This window comes from Theropithecus gelada, chromosome 1, assembly GCF_003255815.1.
Source record: "Theropithecus gelada isolate Dixy chromosome 1, Tgel_1.0, whole genome shotgun sequence".
Taxonomy (NCBI): Eukaryota; Metazoa; Chordata; class Mammalia; order Primates; family Cercopithecidae; genus Theropithecus; species Theropithecus gelada.
In genome coordinates this window covers 39,744,780-39,751,367 of record NC_037668.1, presented here as the reverse complement: position 1 = coordinate 39,751,367, position 6,588 = coordinate 39,744,780, and the positions used below count along the sequence as shown (strand labels likewise).

At 49.0% G+C, this 6,588-nt stretch overlaps 1 pseudogene; it reads left to right on the top strand.

Moving 5' to 3' along the window:
* The first annotated feature begins 1,151 nt into the window (after nt 1–1,151).
* Nucleotides 1,152–1,965, top strand: LOC112611360 (annotated as a pseudogene).
* The last annotated feature ends 4,623 nt before the right edge of the window (nt 1,966–6,588 follow it).

Below are 6,588 nucleotides of genomic sequence, written 5' to 3'. Positions count from 1 at the left end.
CCTCTGTAAAATGGGGGTAGTAAGAGTACGGACCTCATATCATAGGGTTACAGGGACAATTAAAGTACTTGGTTCAGTCAGACCCTGGCAGCAGCCTCAGCAGCTCTCCTCTTCTCTGGCTCTCCTTGCCATCTCCTTTTCTTTCCCCTCCCCCCCCCCCCCCTCCCCTCCCCACGAAGTCTCACTCTGTTGTGCAGGCTGGAATCCAGTGATGCAATCTTGGCTCACTGCAACCTCAGCCTCCCAGGTTCAACCAATTCTTATGCCTCAGACTCCTGAGTAGCTGAGATTACAAACACGTTCCACCACGCCAGGCTAATTTTTGTATTTTTAGTAGAGATGGGGTTTCACCATGTTGGCCAGGCTGGTCTCAAACTCCTGACCTCAAGTTATCCACCCACCTCTGCCTCCCTTAAAGTGCTGGGATTGCAGGTGTGAGCCACCATGCCCAGCCTTCGTTTTTCTTTTCTTTTTTTTTTTTTTGGCTGTTGTTTTTTTTTTTTTTTTTTTTTTTTTTTTTTTTTTTTTTTTTTTTTTTTGAGACGGAGTCTCGCTCTGTAGCCCAGGCTGGAGTGCAGTGGCCGGATCTCAGCTCACTGCAAGCTCCGCCTCCCGGGTTCACGCCATTCTCCGGCCTCAGCCTCCCGAGTAGCTGGGACCACAGGCGCCCGCCACCTCGCCCGGCTAGTTTTTTGTATTTCTTAGTAGAGACGGGGTTTCACCGTGTTAGCCAGGATGGTCTCGATCTCCTGACCTCGTGATCCGCCCGTCTCGGCCTCCCAAAGTGCTGGGATTACAGGCTTGAGCCACCGCGCCCGGCCTTGGCTGTTGTTTTTGAGACACAGGCTCACTCTGTTGCTCAGGTTGGAGTGCAGTGGCGTGAACATGGTTCACTGCAGCCTCAATCTCCTGGACTCAAGCAATCCTCCCCTCTCAGCCTCCCAAGTTGCTGGGCCTACAGGTGCATGCCACCATGCCAGACTAATTTTTTTTTTTTTTTAATTTTTTGTAGAGACCAGGTCTTGCCATATTACCTGGGCTGATCTCAAACTTCTGGGCTCAAGCAATCCTCCTGCCTTGGCCTCCCAAACCTGGGATTACAGACGTGAGCCATGGCATCTGGCTGCTATCTCCTTTTCTTTTCTGAAAACATGGCCTCTGGTGTGGGTATCTCTGATGGTGTCATCAAGGTGTTCACTGACATGATGGTAGGCAAATCTTCCACGCCAGAGGAGGTGAAGAAGCGCAGGAAAACGGTGCTGCTCTTCTGCCTGAGTGAGGGTGAGAAGAACATCGCCCTGGAGGAGGGCAAGGAGACCCTGGTGGATGACATGGGTTGGACTGTTGACGACCCCTATACCACCTTTGCCAAGATGCTGCCAAAGACTGCTGCTATGTCCTCTGAGGTGATGGAACTCATGAAACCAAGGAGAGCAAAGAGGACCTGGTGTTTATCTTCTGGGCCCCTGAGTCTGCACTCCTTAAGGGCAAAATGATCTATGCCAGCTCTAAGGATGCCATCAAGAAGCTGACAGGGGCCAGACCTGGTGGCTCACGCCTGTAATCCCAGCACTTTGGGAGGCCAAGGCGGGTGGATCACTTGAGGTCAGGACTTCAAGATCAGCCTGGCCAACATGGTGAAACCCTGTCTCTACTAAAAATACAAAAATTAGCTGGGTGTGGTGGCACGTGCCTGTAATCCTAGCTAGTCGGGAGGCTGAGGCAAGAGAAATGCTGGAACCCAGAAGGTGGAGATTGCAGTGAGCAGAGATCACACCACTGCACTCCAACCTGGGCAACAGAACGAGACTCCATCTCAAAAAAACAAAAAAAACAAAAACAAAAGAAGTCGACAGGGATCAAGCATGAACAAGCAAACTGCTACAAGGAGGTCAAGGACTGTGGCACCCAGGCAGAGAAGCTGGGAGTGGTGCTGTCATCTCCCTGGAGGGCATGCCTTTGTGAGTCCCCTCCAGCCCCATGCCTGGAACATCTGGCAGCGCCAGACCTGCCCTTGGGGGTTGCAGGCTGCCCCCTTCCTGGCAAACCTGAAGTGCTGCGGGGGATCCCAGCATAGGGAAGGCAATCCCTTCCAAACAGCCTGCCACCCCAGGGCCTTCCCAGCACCTGGATTTTCTTCCTGCCTGATGTTTCTGGCCTTCCCAAACCACTTTTTTGTTGTTGTTGTTTAATTTTGAGACAGAATCTAACTCTGTTGCCCAGGCTGGAGTGCAGTGGTGCAACCACAGCTCACTGCAGCCTTGACCTCCCAGCCTCAAGCAATCCACCCACCTCTGCCTCTGAAGTAGCTGAGACTATGTGTCACCACACCTGGCTAATTTTTTTACTTTTTGTAGAGACAGGGTTTTTCTCTGTTGCCCAGGCTGGTCTCGAACTCCTGGGCTGAAGTGATCCTCCCACTTCAACCTCCCAATGTGCTGGGATTGTAGACATGAGCCACTGCATCCAGCCCCAAACCGATTTTGATCTTCTGTTTCCTCTTGTGTTGAAGCAGACTAAAGTGTCCCCAGGGACCCCAGTTTGGGGGAGGGGGCTGTATTTATTTTAACAACACCCCTACTACCTGTGCTCCCAACTCGTAGCCACAGTAGTGACTTGATACTAGTCTGTGTATGAATGGAATGTTGTGAGATGGTCCCTCCCCTTGCCGGCTGGTCCCTCTCCCTTTTCCCCTGGTCACGGCCACTCATGGAAGTAGGACCAGTAAGGGACTGATATGGTTTGGCTGTGTCCCCACCCAAATCTCATCTTGAATTCCCATATGTTGTGGGAGGGACCTGGTGGGAGGTAATTGAATCATAGGGGCAGGTCTTCCCATGCTGTTCTTGTGATAGTAAGTCTCACGAGATCCAATGGTTTTAAAAAGGGGAGTTTCCCTGCACAAGCTCTCTTCTTTTGTCTGCCACCATATGAGACACAGCTTTCACCTTCCACAGTGATTGTGAGGCCTCCCCAGCCACGTGGAACCGTAAGTCCATTAAACCTCTTTCTTTTGTAAATTGCATAGTCTTGGGTATATCTTTATTAGCAGCATGAAAGCGGACTAATACAGGGACCTTTGATCAAAAATTAAAGAGACAATAATAAAAATACGTAAATAATTTTATTTATTTATTTATTTATTTATTTTTGAGACAGAATTTCACTCTTGTTGCCTAGGCTGGAATACAGTGGCACAATCTTGGCTTGCTGCAACCTCCACCTGCTGGGTTCAAGTGATTCTCCTGCCTCAGCCTCCCAAGTAGCTGGGACTACAGGCACCTGCCACCATGCCTGGCTAATTTTTTTGTGTATTTTTAGTAGAGATGGGGTTTCATCATGTTGGTCGGGCTGGTCTGGAACTCCTGACCTCAGATGATCCACCCGCCTCGGCCTCCCAAAGTGCTGGGATTACAGGTGTGAGCCACTGCACCTGGCCATAAATAAGTTTTTTCTGATGTGTTTGGCACATCAAAAGTTCTTAGTCAATATTAGCTACTATTATTTACCCATCTGCACTCGTGACAAAGAGAAAAAGAATCATTACGTGGTCATGTCAGAGAGCTTCCATGTTTTCCAGAGGGTCTCCCATGACCCATGAATGATCTCAGTACAGGGGGACATTTTACTAGACTGGAGCAATTACAAGGCCCAGAAGTTTCTCTCGGGAGTGAAGTATGTGACCGTCACTCTGACTCCATCCAGGGTGTAGGAATCCTGCTCTCTTACAGCTGTCTGGTGAGAGTGAGCTAGTTGCATGTTCACAGATGGGGGCGGGGTGCATACTGAGGCTCATGCTCCCCACTGTTCCAGATCTGCAGGCCCACGTACATTGTTGGGGGGCACAAGGGAGTCCTGCTGCCACCCTCTAGTGTTCAGGGGTCCCCTTGGGTCTCACGGTTGCCCTGGGGTCCACGTTAGGGGCTTCAGTAGAGGCAGAGGGAAGACCCAGACATGGTGGGAGCTGCCCAAGGAATGGGAGTAGAGAGAGGGCTGGACCTTCCTCTGCAAACACTGATCCATCCCCTGGGTTTCCGTGTTAGGATGTGAGGTATCTTCATTCCCTTCACAATGCTTCTGGAGGACCCATCTGAAAAAAAAAACCAAATGCCCGTAGAAGCCAGAGTCTAAATCATTTGCAGTGAAAGGAAAAGCATACCGTTCAGTGGGCTCTGAGTCTGACTGAGTCAGGCTTGAATTCCAGTTGGGTGACCCTAGGCAAGTGTCTGAACTCTGGACTGGGTGCAGTGGCTCACGCCTGAAATCCCAGCACTTTGGGAAGCTGAGGTGGGCAGATCACCTGAGGTCAGGAATTCCAGACCAGCCTGGCCAACATGGAGAAACCCCATCTCTACTAAAAATACAAAAATTAACCGGGCGTGGTGGCATATGCCTGTAATCCCAGCTACTCAGGAGGCTGAGGCACGAGAATGTCTTGAATGCGGGAAGTGGAGGTTGCAGTGAGCTGAAATCGCACTATTGCACTCCAGCCTGGGCGACAGAGCAAGACTCCGTCTCAAAAAAAAGAAAAAAGTGCCTGAACTCTGAGCCTATTTCCTAAAGTCTATCTCACCAGAGTTCTTCACCTTTTGTGTATTACACAAGGACCCCTCTGACAAGCTAGTGAAGACCAGGAACCTCTTTTCAAAATAAAGTTTTAAATGATAGGATAAAATACATGGGATTACTAAGAAAACCAATTATATCCAACTCAAGTGTCCGTTGATAGATGGAAGGCTAAATGCAATGTGGTGTATACAAACAATGGAAAGATGAGCCTTGAAAAAGAAGGAAATTCTGGTTGTGCACGGTGGCTCACGCCTGTAATCCCAGCATTTTGGAGGCCAAGGGAGGTGGATCATCTGAGGTCAGGAGTTCGAGACCAGCCTGGCCAACATGGCAAAACCCCAACTCTCCTAAAAATACCAAAAAAAAAAAAAAATTAGCTGGCCATGGAGATGCGTGCTTGTAGTCCCAGCTCCTTGGGAGGCTGAAGCAGGAGAATCGCTTGAATCCGGGAGGCAGAGGTTGCGGTGAGCCAAGATCATGCTGTTGCACTCTAGGCTGCGTGACAGGCTAGAGTTTTTCTGTTTCAAAAAAACAAATTCCTAGAAACAGAGAGGAGAATGATGGTGCCAGGGGCTGGAGAGAGCAGGGAATGGGGAGTTATTGTTTACTGGGGACAGAGTTTCAGTTTTGTAAGATGGAAAAAGTCATGGAGATGGATGGTGGTGAGGGTTGCGCAAGAAAGTGAATGTGCTTAATGCCACTGAGCACCACACTGAAAATGGTTAAGATGGTAAATTTTATGTTGTGTGTATTTTACCACAATTAAAAATAATTTTATTTTTATTTTTATTTTATTTTATTTTTTTGAGATGGAGTCTCGCTCTGTCGCCCAGGCTGGAGTACAGTGGCCGGATCTCAGCTCACTGCAAGCTCCGCCTCCCGGGTTTACACCATTCTCCTGCCTCAGCCTCCCGAGTAGCTGGGACTACAGGCGCCTGCCACCTCGCCCGGCTAGTTTTTTGTATTTTTTTAGTAGAGACGGGGTTTCACCGTGTTAGCCAGGATGGTCTCGATCTCCTGACCTCGTGATCCGCCCGTCTCGGCCTCCCAAAGTGCTGGGATTACAGGCTTGAGCCACCGCGCCCGGCCAAAAAATAATTTTAAAAAGTGCCTGTAGGCCGGGCATGGTGGCTCACATCTGTAATCTCAGTGCTTTGGAAGATTGAGGCAGGTGGATAACTTGAGCTCAGGAGTTTGAGACCAGCCTGGGAAACATGGTGAAACCCCATTTCTACAAAAATTAGCCAGGTGTGGTGTGTGCACCTGTAGTTCTAGCTACTTTAGAGGCTAAAGGGAGGATCGCTTGAGCCTGGGAGCTGAAGATTGCAATGAACCAAGATCGAATCACTTCACTCCGGCCTGGGTGACAGAGCAAGACCTTGTCTCAAAAACAAAACAAAAGAAACAGGTCGGATGTGGTGGCTCACAACTGTACTCCCAGCACTTTGGGAGGCCAAGGCGGGCAGATCACCTGAGGTCGGGGAGTTTAAGACCAGCCTGACCAACATAGAGAAACCCTGTTTCTACTAAAAATACAAAATTAGCTGGGTGTGATGGTACATGCCTGTAATCCCAGCTACTCGGGAGTCTGAGGCAGGAGAATCGCTTGAACCCGGGAGGTGGAGGTTGTGGTAAGCCAAGATCACGTCATTGCATTCCAGCCTGGGCAACAAGAGCGAAACTTTGTCTCAAAAAAAAAAAAAAAAATCCACAAAAACTGCTTGTACAGAAAAAAAATTATATCAAAACTCGGGTATGAAAATATTAAATAAATTTTTGATGATGTCATATGCAAGCACTTTTTTATTTTTTGTTTTTATTATTTTTTTATTTTTTTTATTATTTTTTTTTTTTTTGGAGACGGAGTCTTGCTCTGTCGCCCAGGCTGGAGTGCAGTGGCCGGATCTCAGCTCACTGCAAGCTCCGCCTCCCGGGTTTACGCCATTCTCCTGCCTCAGCCTCCCGAGTAGCTGGGACTACAGGCACCCGCCACCTCGCCCGGCTAGTTTTTTTTTTTGT